Here is a 17,709-nt window from a genome sequence, read left to right on the forward strand (position 1 = left end):
TAATAGATTTATATCGCTAGATTATAACTGATAGGAAGAGAATAAGAATAAAACATATAGAAATGCATTGATGCATTTTAAGGTAATAGTTTTTGTTACCTTTTTTCAATCTTATAAATTTTAATCAGCGTGTGCTAAGTCAGGTACAATGCACAGCTAGACACCATAGTATTGTGCACCTTAATGTGGTTGTCATGGCCAGGGGTGTCAGTGGGGATAAGCTTCCATTGTATATAAAATACTCCTAAAGGCAAGCGTCTCAGATAGCCTCTGACAACCAAGTCCAGCACCTGGCCTTCTCGTGTGGCTTAAATACTAAGCCCGGCAAAACTGCTCTTACTAACAGGTGAAGGCGGATACTTGGCGCCACAAAACCGGGAGCTTCGGGTAGATGGAGCTCGTCAGCCTAGTTAGGCAATTCATCTAGGGGTACTGTGATTTCAAACCCACGCTGCATTGCGGTAACAACCTCAAGGAATAATCCCCTTAGGCGTTGGGAGTATAAACCGTGAAATTTACTCCAGCAGCTTCTGCAACTGAGTTGGTGCCAAATGTAACTCGAAGCGTTCTTTTGGATCTCATCAGCAAGGTCGAGAGAGGGACCATGATGCATGAACAGAATAATACAATATTTTGGGTTATAGTGATTTTCAGAATTTTAAGTTTTATCTTAAAATTGATTTTTGCAAAAGATCAAGACAAATATTGTTATAGCTATAAGCAAGAGTAATACATCTTTTTAGAATATAATGTAAAAGCTCTTTTGTCATGCTACTGTACATATTTAAATATCATTCTCACATAGAAATTCTAAATGCATTTCTTTTTGGATAGTAAAAATTACTTTATTATGAAATAAGTACAGAATTATAAAGAGATTTATTTCAAAGCTCTTTATTATCATTGAATAAATTATATTATCTACTCGTAGGAATGAAAAAAAAGTGTGCAGTATAGTTGCTACACAGAAAGACCTACAATTATGTCTAATATTACAGAATTAATTATTTACATAACAATGATTTTTAATAATAAAAAACTGCATTTAAATATTACATAGCATACTAACTATTAGTACCTAAAACGCAATTAAACTATTATTTAATACAAAACTATACGATTGAGCTTTTTATAAGCAAAATTGTAGTCAAACTGAATATCCATTTGATTGGATCAATAAAAATTAACTTATCTTAGAATGGACCTCATTCACCAACATTTAGTCACGTGATCTTATTGATAAAACAATGAAAAAAATTGTCTCATGACAACCATCATGAATTAAACATGAGATCGTAAATTATATAGAAGAGATAAAGCACCACGTGGCTAAATGTTATTTGTTTACAATTGGTGAATGAGGTCCATTGAAAACTATCTAAGATTCATAATGCCCCCCATAATGAAGAATAAGAAATTACAGAAATAGTTAAGACTAACATAAGCCTGACAATAAAATGTATAGTTCTTATTTAATTAGCTTTCTTGACATTATTATAATTAAGCCACATAAGAAAACATGTAAATTGTCACTAGCTTTAACAAAGCTTCATTGATGTCTTTGTTGATTTGTGGAGAGGTATCAATCTTGGCTAGTATGCTGAAAAAAAAATAGAAAAGAATATTTATTAAACTGCTTTATAAATAAATTAAATCCATAACATATATAAATTAAGATGTATGTAATACATATATCAAGATATACAAAAAAAAAATTTGAAAACTAAGGGCTTAATTAAATGACATTATAATATTTTGTTACTCGCCAGCATTGATTATTTCAACCAAACAATTGAAATAGCCTTATTTTTAACTTTTCACAATTTCTTTTTAATTAAGGGCCACCAAATTCACCTTGCCTATGGCATCCAATCCCCAAAGGCCAGCACTGCCAGCACAATGGCCATATGCAAATACATTTCCCCAACTAATGTCAGGTACCCATTAAAGTTGGGTGGGTTACTCCGAGGCGCCCTTTTAATTCCTGAATTTTAAAAAAATTCTAATCTTTGCTAGAGACCATAGTCTTGAGTAAACTTAGAAATAAGATGAGATTGTCTAGATGACTAACAAAATCTAGTGACAATCTAGTCTAGAGTCTATTGAAAAATATAGAAATAGAATATATTATTTAGCTTTAGATCTAGAATCTAAAATTATTATAAACTCTAATCAAGATTGACTAGATCATGATAGATGAGTAGAGATCTAAATTTATGTTCTCTATGTTAGATAATAGTTTTTGCATCCATTTTTTGGTATACACTTCTTTCACCTACTAACTAGATGATTTGGTGGCTGAAGGTTACAACATAAAAACTGGGGTTTTGAATTCCAGGATATTTATGATAATACCAAGTCAACCCAACTCTAATGGGTACCTAAGATCAGTTGAGGAAAAGATAGGTGTAAGACAATACCTTAATAACATTCAGTAATAGTAAATAATTACCTGATGCATGGCTAGTCCAGCTTTCTCTGGAAATGTTCCAGCCCAGTGCACACATCTTCACAATGAATCTAATTACTGCAAAACAAAAGGTAAACTTGCATCATGTGAAATAAAAAATAATTAAATTTTTATTCAACCAGTGTCAATATGAAAAGTCACCACAAAAAAAAGCAAATTTGGATTATAATAGCTAAAGCAAAAAAAAAAAAATCAAATCTATATAACCAAAAAAAATAAAATATAAGTTTGATTCTGAAAGGCCATAACAAAATAATACAACATAATTCCAGACAGCCACTACAAATAACACAAAAGTCGATTCCAAGCAGTCATAAAGAAAAGTTATCAAGTAGATTCCAAATATTAACTGCCAAAAAATAATCAAGTCAATTCTAAATAACAACAAACAAACAAACAAAAAAATGCAAAAGTCTGATTCCAAACAGCCATCACAAAAAAAAGCAACTAATTTAAACAACCACTATGAAAAACACAATATCAGACATTGATCATAAAAACACACAAATCCAATGAAGAGCTTAAGTAATATACACATGTTTGATTCTAAACAGCCATCTCCAAAGAAGAAAATGTCAATTCTTTCGCTACTAAAAAAAAGCACATGATTCTTTAAAAAAAAAAAATCCGATACTGAACAATGATCACAAAAAACACACAAGTCTAATTTCAAACAGAGCTCATAAAAAGCCATCACAAAAAAAGCACACAAGTCTAATGCAGAACATTGATCACAAAAACGCACAAGTCCAATTTAAAACATTGATAAAAGAAAAACAAACAAATCTGATAAAGAACATCAATTAAAAAAACACATGTCCAAACTGCCATCAATAAAGACCCAAATGTCAATTCAATCAGCCACTACTAAAAAAAGCAGTTGATTAAAAAAAAAAAAAACAAGTCTTATGCCGAACATTGATCACAAAAAAACCCCACCAGTTTCGAACTCCACACCGATCATAAAAAGGAGGCAAAGTCAGACTTCTAACAGCCGTCACATAAAATAAACAAATAAAAATGCCATTCTAAAAAAACACAAAGTAAATGCACAACTCGGAATGTGAATATCCATCACAGAAAAACACAAGTCTTTTTCAAACAGCCCACACAAAAAAGCAGAAGTATGATTAAAAACAACCATCACAAAAATTTTAATAACCACCAAAAAAAAACGCGCAAGTCGGATTTCTATTACTGATCATAAAAAGGAACAAGTCCAATTCTGAAAATCGATAATATAATCACACAAGTCCGATTCCAGTCAGCCATTACAAAAAAGCACATTTTCAATTCCAAACAGCCATCACAAAAAAAGCGAATTTCTATTCAAACAGCAACTATACAAAACACGTTGATTCTAAAAAAAAAAAAAAAAAAAAACCACAAGTCCGATGTTTAACATCAGTTACAAAAAAAAAATTAAAAAATGTCCATTCTAAATAATTATAAAATGAATGCACAAGTTTGATTCCAAACAGCAATCACAAAAAGCATATGTCGATTCAAATAGCCACTACGAAAAACTTGAATGCCAATTCTAAATAACCACATTAAAAAAAAATTAAAATGTACAAATTCTATTCCGAGCATTAATCACAAAAATGACAAGTAAGAATCAAAATACATTAAAATCTTACCATTACCTATCAATCAGTCTGTTGAACCATGGGGGCACATCACAAGATCTGTCAACAGCCCTTCTATATTCCTCTCTGTACTTAGCCCTGGATAAACCATTTCATGGCAGACCTGCACATTCTTTGATGTCTTCACATTGCTCTCAGTCTTTCATTCTTCATCCTGGAACTCAACAGTGAAAGGACCATAACCCTGGTATTATTTTCTGGAAATAAAAAAAGTGATTAAGTCTCTTAATATAATTAAAACCAATTTTTATAATTTTTTTACAAAATACATTAAATTCTTACCATTACCTATCAATCAGTATGTTTAATCATGGGGGCACATCACAAGATCTGTCATCAGCCCTTCCATATTCCTCTCTGTACTTAGCCCTGGATAAACCATTTCATGGCAGACCTGCACATTCTTTGATGTCTTCACATTGCTCTCAGTCTTTCATTCTTCAAACTGGAACTCAACAGTGAAACGACCATAACCCTGGTATTATTTTCTGGAAATAAAAAAAGTGATTAAGTCTCTTAATATAATTAAAACCAATTTTTATAATTTTTTTACAAAATACATTAAATTCTTACCATTACCTATCAATCAGTCTGTTTAATCATGGGGGCACCACACAAGATCTGTCATCAGCCCTTCTATATTCCTCTCTGTACTTAGCCCTGGATAAATCATTTCATGGCTGACCTGCACATTCTTTGATGTCTTCACATTGCTCTCTGTCTTTCATTCTTCATCCTGGAACTCAACGGTGAAAGGACCATAACCCTGGTATTATTTTCTGGAAATAAAAAAAGTGATTAAGTCTCTTAAAATAATTAAAACCAATTTTTATAATTTTTTTACAAAATACATTAAATTCTTACAATTACCTATCAATCAGTCTGTTGAACCATGGGGGCACCACACAAGATCTGTCAACAGCCCTTCTATATTCCTCTCTGTACTTAGCCCTGGATAAACCATTTCATGGCAGACCTGCACATTCTTTGATGTCTTCACATTGCTCTCTGTCTTTCATTCTTCATCCTGGAACTTAATGGTGAAAGGACCATAACCCTGGTATTATTTTCTGGAAATAAAAAAAGAGTGATTAAATCCCTTCATGTAATTAACACCAATTTTATAATTTTTTTACAAAATACATTAAATTCTTACCATTACCTATCAATCAGTCTGTTGACCCATGGGGGCACCACACAAGATCTGTCAACAGCCCTTCTATATTCCTCTTTAATTAGCCCTGGATAACCATTTCATGGCATACCTGGCTATTCTTTGATGTCTTCACATTGCTCTCTGTCTTTCATTCTTCATCCTGGAACTCAACAGTGAAAGGACCATAACCCTGGTATTATTTTCTGGAAATAAAAAAAGTGATTAAGTCTCTTAATATAATTAAAACTAATTTTTATAATTTTTTTACAAAATACATTAAATTCTTACCATTACCTATCAATCAGTCTGTTGAACCATGGGGGCACCACACAAGATCTGTCAACAGCCCTTCTATATTCCTCTCTGTACTTAGCCCTGGATAAACCATTTCATGGCAGACCTGCACATTCTTTGATGTCTTCACATTGCTCTCTGTCTTTCTCATTCTTCATCCTGGAACTCAACAGTGAAAGGACCATTACCCTGGTATTATTTTCTGGAAATAAAAAAAGTGATTAAGTCTCTTAATATAATTAAAACCAATTTTTATAATTTTTTTTACAAAATACATTAAATTCTTACCATTACCTATCAATCAGTCTGTTGAACCATGGGGGCACCACACAAGATCTGTCAACAGCCCTTCTATATTCCTCTCTGTACTTAGCCCTGGATAAACCATTTCATGGCAGACCTGCACATTCTTTGATGTCTTCACATTGCTCTCTGTCTTTCATTCTTCATCCTGGAACTCAACAGTGAAAGGAACATAACCCTGGTATTATTTTCTGGAAATAAAAAAAGTGATTAAGTCTCTTAATGTAATTAACACCAATTTTCATAATTTTTTTACAAAATACATTAAATTCTTACCATTACCTATCAATCAGTCTGTTGAGCCATGGGGGCACCACACAAGATCAGTCAACAGCCCTTCTATATTCCTCTCTGTACTTAGCCCTGGATAAACCATTTCATGGCAGACCTGCACATTCTTTGATGTCTTCACATTGCTCTCTGTCTTTCATTCTTCATCCTGGAACTCAACGGTGAAAGGAGCATAACCCTGGTATTATTTTCTGGAAATAAAAAAAGAGTGATTAAGTCCCTTAATGTAATTAACACCAATTCAACAGACTGATGATGATCCTCTAGCTATTGGTTTGGTATCATTTTTAAAAAAAAGTCTGGGTTAGTTTACAGCACACATCGCTACACCCCATCAGAGCCTATGATGCCACTGGTTCCAAACTGATCCCAAACTGTATATATTTCCTTTGCAAAGAATCACATAAGAAGCTTTTAATTTGATAACTCATGCCACCGATGTGCCCTTGATTTGTATTTTTGCTTAAAGAAATTCTTTTAATAATATCAGATGTAGGTGTGTGTAAAACAGTTTTCACAACTACAACGGCTGGTAAAATTAATGTTTTACCTATGTTTCCGTATTTTGCATTTCCGTAATAGCTATAAGTAAAGTAAAGAGATATTGGAAGACGCTCACAAACCAACATCTTCTCTATATATATATGATGTTGAAGTGAGATTGTGTGGGTCTATTCTTAACTTTATCTTTGAGTGCTAGAAAATTTTTAAATCTTTATCTATTTTTGTCAGGGTGACATTGTCTCAGATGATCCTCTAGCCATTGGTTTGGTATCATTATTTTAAAAAAGTCACTTAGGCAACCGCTTGTTTGACAAGGAAGGAATGAATCTCAGTTTTAAATAACGCTGGACAGTGTACATTTCTTTTTGTTAAACATTTGTTACATGTAGACAAAATTAAAATTTTTAAATAAGTATTGAGACAATTATTTGGTTTGATTAGCAGGATATATGTTTAAATGATTTACCAAGATAAAAATCATATATTACTGTATAAAATAATTACATTAAATGAATGTAAAAATTAAAATGATCTGCTTTAAATGAAATCTATTATCGTAGACCCCTGTGGACCTCTCATAGACCCCCAATTTATTTTTTTAATTTCGTAGACCCCCTGGAAGTCTTTGTAGACCCCTGGGGGTCTATATAGACCACTTTGGGAATCACTGATCTAGAGTTTAGTCTACACTCTAAATCTGGATATTACTACAATCAATATTGAATTGTATTCTAGACTCTCTGTCTAGTCTTATAAACTTTTTTTAAAGACTCTGAGACTTGAGTGATTAAGCTTCTAGTTAGATCTAGACTATTCTAGACTAGATAATAGATCTAGACTATTCTAGACTAGTTAATAGATCTAGATCTAGTAATATTCTAATTAATGATCTAGACTATATTATAGGTCTAGTTATCTAGATCTAGCAGATTTTCTTACCTCTTAAACTATTCTACTTCTTGATCTAGTCTATATAGATCTAGATTTAATCTATAGATCAAGTCTATAACTAGGTACTAGGACTAGAGTAATCTAGACATTCTATTCTAGACTGACTAGACTATACTAAACAAACTCTAATACTCTAATGACAATTCTAGTATTAAAATTAATAAGAAACTTTACAGTCTACTTTCTAAATATCTAGAATCTATATTGACTATATCTACAATCAATATTGAATTGTATTCTAGACTCTCTATCTAGTCTTATAAACTTTCTTTAAAGACTCAGTCTTGAGTGATAAAGATTTAAAAGATTCTAGCTAGATCTAGATTTTTTTCTAGATCTAGACTAGTAAATAGATGATAGATTAATCTAGATGATGCTAGATCTACTTATATAATTATAATCTATAGTAATCTAGTCTAGATCTAATATTTCTAAATAGAACTAATATTGACAATCGAATAAGTTGAATAGGTGGTGTGTTTGGATAGCCTTACAAAACTTCTCTGTCTGTTGACCCTGATTTTTTCTAGATCTAGATTATTTTCTTACCTTTAAACTGTTCTTCTTCTTGATCTATAATAGATTTAGATAATCTTGATTGAGAATTTCTATAGATCTAGTAACTAGTCTAGATAGATCTATCTAAATTTTAAATTATTAGTTCTATTTAAATAAATCTAATAAAATTAGTAATTACGATAAGATAAATTATCTTAAATCGATTCAGTCTAGTACTCTAGACCCATCAACATGAATTATTGAATTGAGTCGTAACATTGGTTTTTAGACTAGGACTGAACTAGTTATAAAGGATTTATAGATATAGACGTCGAGTAGAAGATTTTGAACTGATAATCTAGATTTAGAGGAAAAAGATAATTTATTGTTACATTAAATCATGAACATGGCCGCCACATGGTTTACAATTAGACAGAGCAGCCCCGGTCAAAATGAAACAGAATTTAGGGTTTTCTTTTCAAAAGATTATTCTTCATGATAAATTACCCATTCAAGCCCATTGCATTAATAATAGAGCTTTACTTGTAATTGATATGTAGCCATTCATTATAAATAGTTTTAAATTAAACCATTAGATCTAACGTAAGGATTTGAATTAGAGGACATTTTTTATTTTTTATTTTTTTCTAAGCTTTAAACTGCTCGCGCATGGATGGCTGCCTGGTCAAGTGGTTAGCACGCTGGACTGTCGTTCGGATTTTTCGACGGTCGAGGGTTCAAACCCTACCCGCTCCCATTTTTTACAAGCACAAAAAAAAGAAAAAAAAAATTTATTATTTTTTTTTTATTTTTTTATTATTATTTTTTTTTTAATTTAAACAAAAAAAAAAATAATAAAAAAAAATAAAACTACAAAAAAAAAATAAAAAAATTATTTTTTTTAAAAAGTTTGGGAACCACTGGTCTACAGTGAAGTCAGTCCCGGGATAGTGAATTACCCATTCAAGCCCATTGCATTAATAATAGATCTTTACTTGTAATTGATATGTAGCCATTCATTATAAATAGTTTTAAATTAAACCATTAGATCTAACGTAAGGATTTGAATTAGAGGACATTTTTTATTTTTTTTCTAAGCTTTGAACTGCCTCGTACATGAATGGCTGCCTGGTCAAGTGGTTTGCACGCTGGACTGTCGTTCGGATTTATCGACGGTCGAGGGTTCAAACCCTGTCCGCTCCCATTTTTTTTTACAAGCACAAAATAAGAAAAAAAAAATTGGATGATTTTTTTCCCCAAAGGTTAGCCGTCAACACAAGCTTCCCTCCCTGATAATTGTTTTTCACGTGAGAAAAATGAAGTACAAAAAGTGCATACATTTATTATATTTGAACTCGCCATGAATAAAAAAAAAAGAAAATTCTAGATCAAGGTTTTATTTGATGTACGATGGTTCTAACATTGTTAAAACTAGCCCATAGATCCAGATATTTTCTCTTTGTATTATCGTTGATTAAAAAAAAGTGGAATTACCGTAATCTAGCATGTAGATGAAATATTAAAAAAAAGATCTATAATAGGCAGTCTAGATCTAATATACTAATAAAATAAAAAAAAAAAATATTTTTTTTTAAAGTTTGGGAACCACTGGTCTTCAGTGAAGTCAGTCCCGGGATAGTGAATTACCCATTCAAGCCCATTGCATTAATAATAAAGCTTTACTTGTAATTGATATGTAGCCATTCATTATAAATAGTTTTAAATTAAACCATTAGATCTAACGTAAGGATTTGAATTAGAGGACATTTTTTATTTTTTATTTTTTTCTAAGCTTTAAACTGCTCGCGCATGGATGGCTGCCTGGTCAAGTGGTTTGCACGCTGGACTGTCGTTCGGATTTATCGACGGTCGATGGTTCAAACCCTACCCGCCCCCCCCCCCCATTTTTTACAAGCACAAAAAAAGAAAAAAAAATTTTTATTATTTTTTTTTTTATTTTTTTTTATTATTATTATTTTTTAAATTTAAACAAAAAAAAATAATAAAAAAAAAATAAAACTACAAAAAAAAATAAAAAAAATATTTTTTTAAAAAAGTTTGGGAACCACTGGTCTACAGTGAAGTCAGTCCCGGGATAGTGAATTACCCATTTAAGCCCATTGCATTAATAATAGATCTTTACTTGTAATTGATATGTAGCCATTCATTATAAATAGTTTTAAATTAAACCATTAGATCTAACGTAATGATTTGAATTAGAGGACATTTTTTATTTTTTATTTTTTTCTAAGCTTTGAACTGCCTCGCACATGGATGGCTGCCTAGTCAAGTGGTTTGCACGCTGGACTGTCGTTCGGATTTATCGACGGTCGAGGGATCAAACCTTGCCCGCTACCATTTTTTACAAGCACAAAAATAAGAAAAAAAATTTTTTTTATTTTTTTATTTTATTTTTTTTTTATTATTTTTTTAAATAACAAAAAATAATAAAAAAAAATAAAAATAAAAAAATTTTTTTTTTTTTTTTTTTAAAGTTTGGGAACCACTGGTCTACATTGAAGTCAGTCCCAGGATAGTGAATTACCCATTCAAGCCCATTGCAATTATAATAGATCTTTACTTGTAATTGATATATAGTCATTCATAATAAATAGTTTTAAATTAAACCATTAGATCTAACGTAAGGATTTAAATTAGAGGACATTTTTTATTTTTTATTTTTTTCTAAGCTTTGAACTGCCTCGTACATGGATGGCTGCCTGCTCAAGTGGTTTGCAAGCTTAACTGTCGTTCGGATTTATCGACGGTCGAGGGTTCAAACCCTGCCCGCTCCCATTTTTTTTTTACAAGTACAAAATAAGAAAGGTTAGCCGTCAACACAAGCTCCCCTCCCTGACAATTGTTTTTCACGTGAGAAAAATGAAGTACAAAAAGTGCATACATTTATTATATTTGAACTCGCCATGAATAAAAAAAAATGAAAATTCTAGATCAAGGTTTTATTTGATGTACGATGGTTCTAACATTATTAAAACTAGCCCATAGATCCAGATATTTTCTCTTTGTATTATCATTGATGAAAAAATGTGGAATTACCGTAATCTAGCATCTAGATGAAATATTAAAAAAAAAAAGATTTATAATAGGAAGTCTAGATCTAATATACTTTTGCTTACAATTGTCTTTAAATTAACAATTTTATCGGAAAAATTTTTTTTTATTATTTTTTTATTTTTTTAGAAAATTTTTTTTCATTTTTTTAATTTTTTATTTTTTTTTTCGAGAATTCACTATCCCGGGACTGACTTCACTGTAGACCAGTGGTTCCTAAACTTTTTTTTTAATTTTTTTTTTTTTTAATTTTTTTATTTTTTTAGAAAATTTTTTTTCAATTTTTTAATTTTTAATTTTTTTTTCGAGAATTCACTATCCCGGGACTGACTTCACTGTAGACCAGTGGTTCCTAAACTTTTTTTTTAATTTTTTTTTTTTTAATTTTTTTTTTTTATTATTTTTTTTTTAATTTTAAAAAATTAAAAAAAAAAAATAAAAAAAAATAATAAAATAAAAAAAAAATAAAAAAAAAAAAAAAAAAATTTTTTAAAGTTTGGGAACCACTGGAAACCCAGCCCGCTCCCATTTTTTACAAGCACAAAATAAGAAAAAAAATTGTATTGGATGATTTTTTCCCCCAAAGGTTAGCCGTCAACACAAGCTCCCCTCCCTGATAATTGTTTTTCACGAGAGAAAAATGAAGTACAAAAAGTGCATACATTTATTATATTTGAACTCGCCATGAATAAAAAAAAATGAAAATTCTAGATCAAGGTTTTATTTGATGTACGATGGTTCTAACATTGTTAAAACTAGCCCATAGATCCAGATATTTTCTCTTTGTATTATCGTGGATTCCAAAAAAGTGGAATTACCGTAATCTAGCATCTAGATGAAATATTTTTTAAAAAATAAATATCTATAATAGGCTGTCTAGATCTAATATACTTTTGCTTACAATTGTCTTTAAATTAACATTTTTATCGAAAAAAAAAACCTTTTTTTTTTAGTGTTTATTCTGTATCGCTCTGTTACTGTTAGAGTGTTGCTAGTGACTTGTGTGATGCGATTTCTTTTCAGATTAGATCTATGGTTTGGGTTATTTTTTTTTATTTTGAAAATGTAGATCTAGCTGAAAATGTTAAAAATTATATATTAATGTAGATCTATGTAATAGGATACATTAAACAGTTAAGCAGAAATCTATTTCTGTGAACCGATTCCCCCCCCCCCCCGGGCTAAACAATGGGAAAAAAATATATTTTGTTTTATCGGAATTATATATACCGGTATTTAAAAAAAAACAATTAATATCTTTTCCTTTTTAGAAATTCATTTCTTGTTTTAAAATAACTTACTTGTTGCTAAGATAAACAATCGAATTTTATTCTATAAAATAGATCTAGATAATAACAATTTTGACATAATGTATTCAACGAAGGTAGTCTATTATCTATATAGAATTTCTGTAAGTTTCAATCAATATCTAGTTTGTAGATCTAGCTTATTCATTAAAATTTAAACTGTATCATTTCTATTGATTTACCGTATTTTTTAGTCTAAAATTAATATAATCTACATTTAGACCTAATTCTCTCTTCCTTAGGCTGCATGAGCTCAGTAGTCAGTATTTATAACACAAAAATCTTTAAAATTGTAATTTTATTGTTCCCTATTGAAAACAATTTAGAACTATTGTAAACTGGGTCGTTATTATTAATACTTTTTTTTTGTCGTTGAATTGAAATTTAACTCAGCACACTCTTTTTTTCTTTATTTTTTTTTAGGCTTTGAACTGCCTCGCACATAGCTGGCTGCCTGGTCAAGTGGTTAGCACGCTGGACTGTTGTTCGGATTTATCGACGGTCGAGGGTTCAAACCCTGCCCGCTCCCATTTTTTTTTTACAAGCACAAAATAAGAAAAAAAAAATTGGATGATTTTTTTCCCCAAAGGTTAGCCGTCAACACAAGCTTCCCTCCCTGATAATTGTTTTTCACGTGAGAAAAATGAAGTACAAAAAGTGCATACATTTATTATATTTGAACTCGCCATGAATAAAAAAAAAAGAAAATTCTAGATCAAGGTTTTATTTGATGTACGATGGTTCTAACATTGTTAAAACTAGCCCATAGATCCAGATATTTTCTCTTTGTATTATCGTGGATTCAAAAAAAGATGAATTACCGTCAGCTAGCATCTAGATGAAATATTTTTTAAAAAATAAATATCTATAATAGGCAGACTAGATCTAATATACTTTTGCTTACAATTGTCTTTAAATTAACATTTTTATCGGGAAAAAAACAACTTTTTTTTTTATTGTTTATTTCTGTATCGCTCTGTTACTGTTAGAGTGTTGCTAGTGACTCGTGTGATGCGATTTCTTTTCAGATTAGATCTATGGTTTGGGTTATTTATTTTAATTTGGAAATGTAAATCTATCTGAAAATAGATAAAAATTATTGATTTACCGTATTTTTTAGTCTAAAATTAATATAATCTACATCTAGACCTAATTCTCTCTTCCTTAGGCTGCATGAGCTCAGTAGTCAGTAGTTATAACACAAAAATCTTTAAAATTGTAATTTTTTTGTTCCCTATTGAAAACAATTTAGAACTATTGTAAACTGGGTCGTTATTATTAATATTTTTTTTGTCGTTGAATTGAAAATTAACTCAGCACACTTTTTTCTGAACTCGATAGTGTATAAAAGTCAAGAAATTTGGGCTATCAAGTTAGTTCATCTACAGGTGACCCATACGAGATTGAAAGTGGAAGAAGAGAAGAAAGTCGTCATTTTCTATGCCCTAAAGTTTAGATGGTGTCTATGCATGTTTCTTGAAGTTGACCTGGAGATCGGTGAGTCAATATGAAACTTAGAATTAAACGGTAACTTTAGATTTGTGTTTTTATGTCTGTTCTTAACATATTTACAAGTGTTTTTGAAAGAAATAAATTTATTAAAGTTCATACTTTAACACATTACTTTTTTCCCCTAGGTCTGTTTGTTCATCAATGCCTATTCCAAAACTGTAGCAGTCCCGTCTTTACTACGTACATAGTGTGCAGAACTGTTGTCAACATTTCGGGCAGCTAATGCCCATGCTCTCAGTACACTCTTCTTATCAGAAGTGCGTGCTCTCCAAAATGAGCTATTTATAAACATGCTATCCCAGCATCATTCTACGACATCAAAATAGTCTACACAATATAGACTATGAACTTTATGTGCTTTTCAAAATGTGCAGTACACAATTGACAATGACTTTGCTTTTAAAAATGTGTACTAGTGACATTAAATTTCATGTGTGGAGGATTCAACGAAGTGGATCGTCTACAATTTGTGAGTACCCTATTTATTTTAAAAGTTCAATATTCTTTTGCTAAGGCCACCTCTTATATTCAGCATTTAACATGTTTGATTTTGATATGTATTAGCAATGCATTTTCATCTCTTCTGCAAAGTAAGAAATTCAACTTGCAACATTATTTTAGCCATACACCTGGTCTTTATTATGGTTAAAATATCTAAATCTAAACTTTATAGCAAGGTAAACTTAACCCAGCTTTAAGGGGAAAACCCAAGCTAAAGGAATGGCGTTTGACAATTCTTAATTTTGATCTGTATTAGCAAATACATTTTCGTCTCTTCTTTAAACAATCAACTTTAACAAATGCAGCATGTTTTCAGTCGTACATTAAAATGCACCACCCGGTCTTTAGTAAGGTTAAAATATCTAGATCTATACTTTAATTATAGCAAGCATAAACTCTTGATGAGAAAAACCCAACTTTAGTGGGAAAACCCAAGACTCAAATGATAATAGTTAAATGGAGTTTGACTTTTTTGTTCAAAACTAAATTTTAGATTTAAATCGATTTATTCACCATGTATTCCTATTTTAAACTGATAATCTTTCTAGATCTATGTTTAGATCTAATACATTACAGACTTTACATAACAAAATATCTAGATCTAATTACTTCCTTCGCGTATACAATGCAATTTGTCATTGCAGTCGAACATGTTAGATTTATTTATCTAGATCTAGAATAGATCTAGTTTAAATAGAATATTGCCTAACGAAATATAGATATGTGTAGAATGAATACTAGATCTACAACTCTAGCTTTTAATTAGATGTAGTAATTTAATATTTCTAAAGTTAGATCTACACTAGTGTAAATCTAGGTATTGAGCTTAATCGAGATCTCTTACACACGAGTAATCTATTTTGAACGCACATACCGTAAACTATATCGACCACACATTCCGTAGACTATGTCGAACAGAATTCTAAGTTTATTTCTATAACCTATACTGGTTATACTTTGGGGGGACAATGATAGACCCCCCCCCTTTCCTTCCCCCCCCCCCAAAAAAAAAACCAACTCATTAGCCATTAAATTCAAAATAAGCTATAATTGCACAATTCTGGCCCGTTGTATGTAGATCTAGATCTAATTTTACATAGTCTGTAGATTCTACATTCATTGGTCCTTTGTTTTACTAAGGTCAACAAAATTGAAAAGGCTATTTTAGAATCTAGCTGTAGCTCTTTTAGACTCTTTGCATTATTTTACTATCTTTTGGCCTGAGATTTTGCTCTCTCGACCCTTGTTTATACATGTTGAGTTTACAATAATCAAATTTTGCTTCAGTTCATTATCATTTTGTCATTTGTCTTAGCTAACGTCGTTTACATTTAATATCAAATATGGACTGTGGTATAGTATTTTCGATATGGTGTTTTGTATTCCAATTTCGAATCGGAGGTTTGTGTATTGTGTCGTGCTACTTTGAAGTGCAACTAAATTCTTTGTGTGGTGCATATTCGTTTTTTGCCATCTATCTGGAATCAAAAGTGTGCATTTTTGTGCCGGCTATTCTGACTCGGGCTTGTGCATTTTTGTGCCGGCTATTCTGAATCGGACTTGTGTTTTTTGTGTTAGCTGTTTAAAATCAATTGTGCTTTATTTTTAGTTGTGGCTATTTAAAATCAATTTGTGCTTTTCTGACGTGGATGAAGTTTGAAATCAGCTTGTGCTTTTTTTAGTGTGCTTTTTAAAAACAACTGGTCTTTTGTTTTCGTGGTGGAATAGACTTGTGCATTTTGGTGTATTCATTTTGAATTGACTTGTGCTTTTTTTCCCGCGTGGTTTATTGGAATAAGACTTGTGCATATATTTGGTTACGTTATTTGGAATAGTTTTTTTTTTTAATTTTAGCTTTGTGTCAATGAATATTTAGCTTGAAACTTACCCAGCAAAAGAAGTAAAAAAAATGTTTGCATCGTGTAATAAGCACTTTTATGTAGCAGCCCTGAGCATCTGAAATAAACTCCCCCCCCCCATGTCTTGAGCTCCATATATCCACGCCCCAGTTTACTATGAAGCTCCAGTCTCTAGATCTAAAAGATATTATTATTGTCTAGGATTCAAGAGAGGCAACCCATATAAATCATCCCGAACTTTCCCTGTCGTACAAAAAAATCCGAAAATGTGTACAATGAATATTGTAGCTTGAGACCTACCCAGCATAAGAAAAAATCAAACTAATTTGCATGGAACAATAAGTACTTAAGTGTAGAAGCCCTTAGCACCTGAAAAAAAAAAGCCCCCCCCCCACGTCTTAGAGTTCCTCATATCCACGCCCCAGTTTACTATGAATCTTCAGTCTCTAGATCTAAATAAAAACGAAATATTGTCTTGGATTCAAGAGAGGCAACCCATAGCAATCATCCCAAACTTTTCTTTCGGTACAAGAAAAGCCGCAAATGTATACAATGAATATTTTAGCTTGAACCTACCCAGTACAAGTAAATCAAACTAATTTGCATGGAACAATAACTACTTAAGTGTAGCTGCCCTGAGCACCTGAAAAAAAAACGCCCCCCACGTCTTAGAGTTCCTCATATCCACGCCCCAGTTTACTATGAATCTTCAGTCTCTAGATCTAAATAAAAACGAAATATTGTCTTGGATTCAAGAGAGGCAACCCATAGAAATCATCCCAAACTTTCCCTTTCGGTACAAGAAAAGCCGCAAATGTATACAATGAATATTTTAGCTTGAACCTACCCAGCATAAGAAGTAAATAAAACTAATTTGCATAGAACAAGTACTTAAGTGTAGCAGCCCTGAGCACCTGAAAAAAAAACGCCCCCCACGTCTTAGAATGCCTCATATCCACGCCCCAGTTTACTATGAATCTTCAGTCTCTAGATCTTAATAAAAATAATGAAATATTGTCTTGGATTCAAGAGAGGCAACCCATAGAAATCATCCCAAACTTTCCCTTTCGGTACAAGAAAAGCCGCAAATGTATACAATGAATATTTTAGCTTGAACCTACCTAGCATAAGAAGTAAATAAAACTAATTTGCATAGAACAAGTACTTAAGTGTAGCAGCCCTGAGCACCTGAAAAAAAAACGCCCCCCACGTCTTAGAATGCCTCATATCCACGCCCCAGTTTACTATGAATCTTCAGTCTCTAGATCTTAATAAAAATAATGAAATATTGTCTTGGATTCAAGAGAGGCAACCCATAGAAATCATCCCAAACTTTTCCTTT

At 31.4% G+C, this 17,709-nt stretch overlaps 2 long non-coding RNA genes across 2 annotated transcripts; both read right to left on the minus strand.

Moving 5' to 3' along the window:
* Nucleotides 1-1,455: 1,455 nt before the first annotated feature.
* On the minus strand, nucleotides 1,456-2,597 carry LOC129926605 (uncharacterized). Its single transcript, XR_008778310.1, has 2 exons — nucleotides 2,453-2,597; nucleotides 1,456-1,600 (listed from the first exon to the last, which is right to left on the minus strand). It is a non-coding gene; the product is annotated as an uncharacterized LOC129926605 (long non-coding RNA).
* A 2,717-nt stretch (nucleotides 2,598-5,314) lies between these two features.
* On the minus strand, nucleotides 5,315-6,507 carry LOC129926984 (uncharacterized). The gene is made up of 4 exons (XR_008778690.1): nucleotides 6,155-6,507; nucleotides 5,858-6,063; nucleotides 5,564-5,771; nucleotides 5,315-5,478 (listed from the first exon to the last, which is right to left on the minus strand). It is a non-coding gene; the product is annotated as an uncharacterized LOC129926984 (long non-coding RNA).
* Between the last annotated feature and the right edge of the window lie 11,202 nt (nucleotides 6,508-17,709).

Source organism: Biomphalaria glabrata, chromosome 6, assembly GCF_947242115.1.
Source record: "Biomphalaria glabrata chromosome 6, xgBioGlab47.1, whole genome shotgun sequence".
NCBI classification, from domain to species: Eukaryota; Metazoa; Mollusca; class Gastropoda; family Planorbidae; genus Biomphalaria; species Biomphalaria glabrata.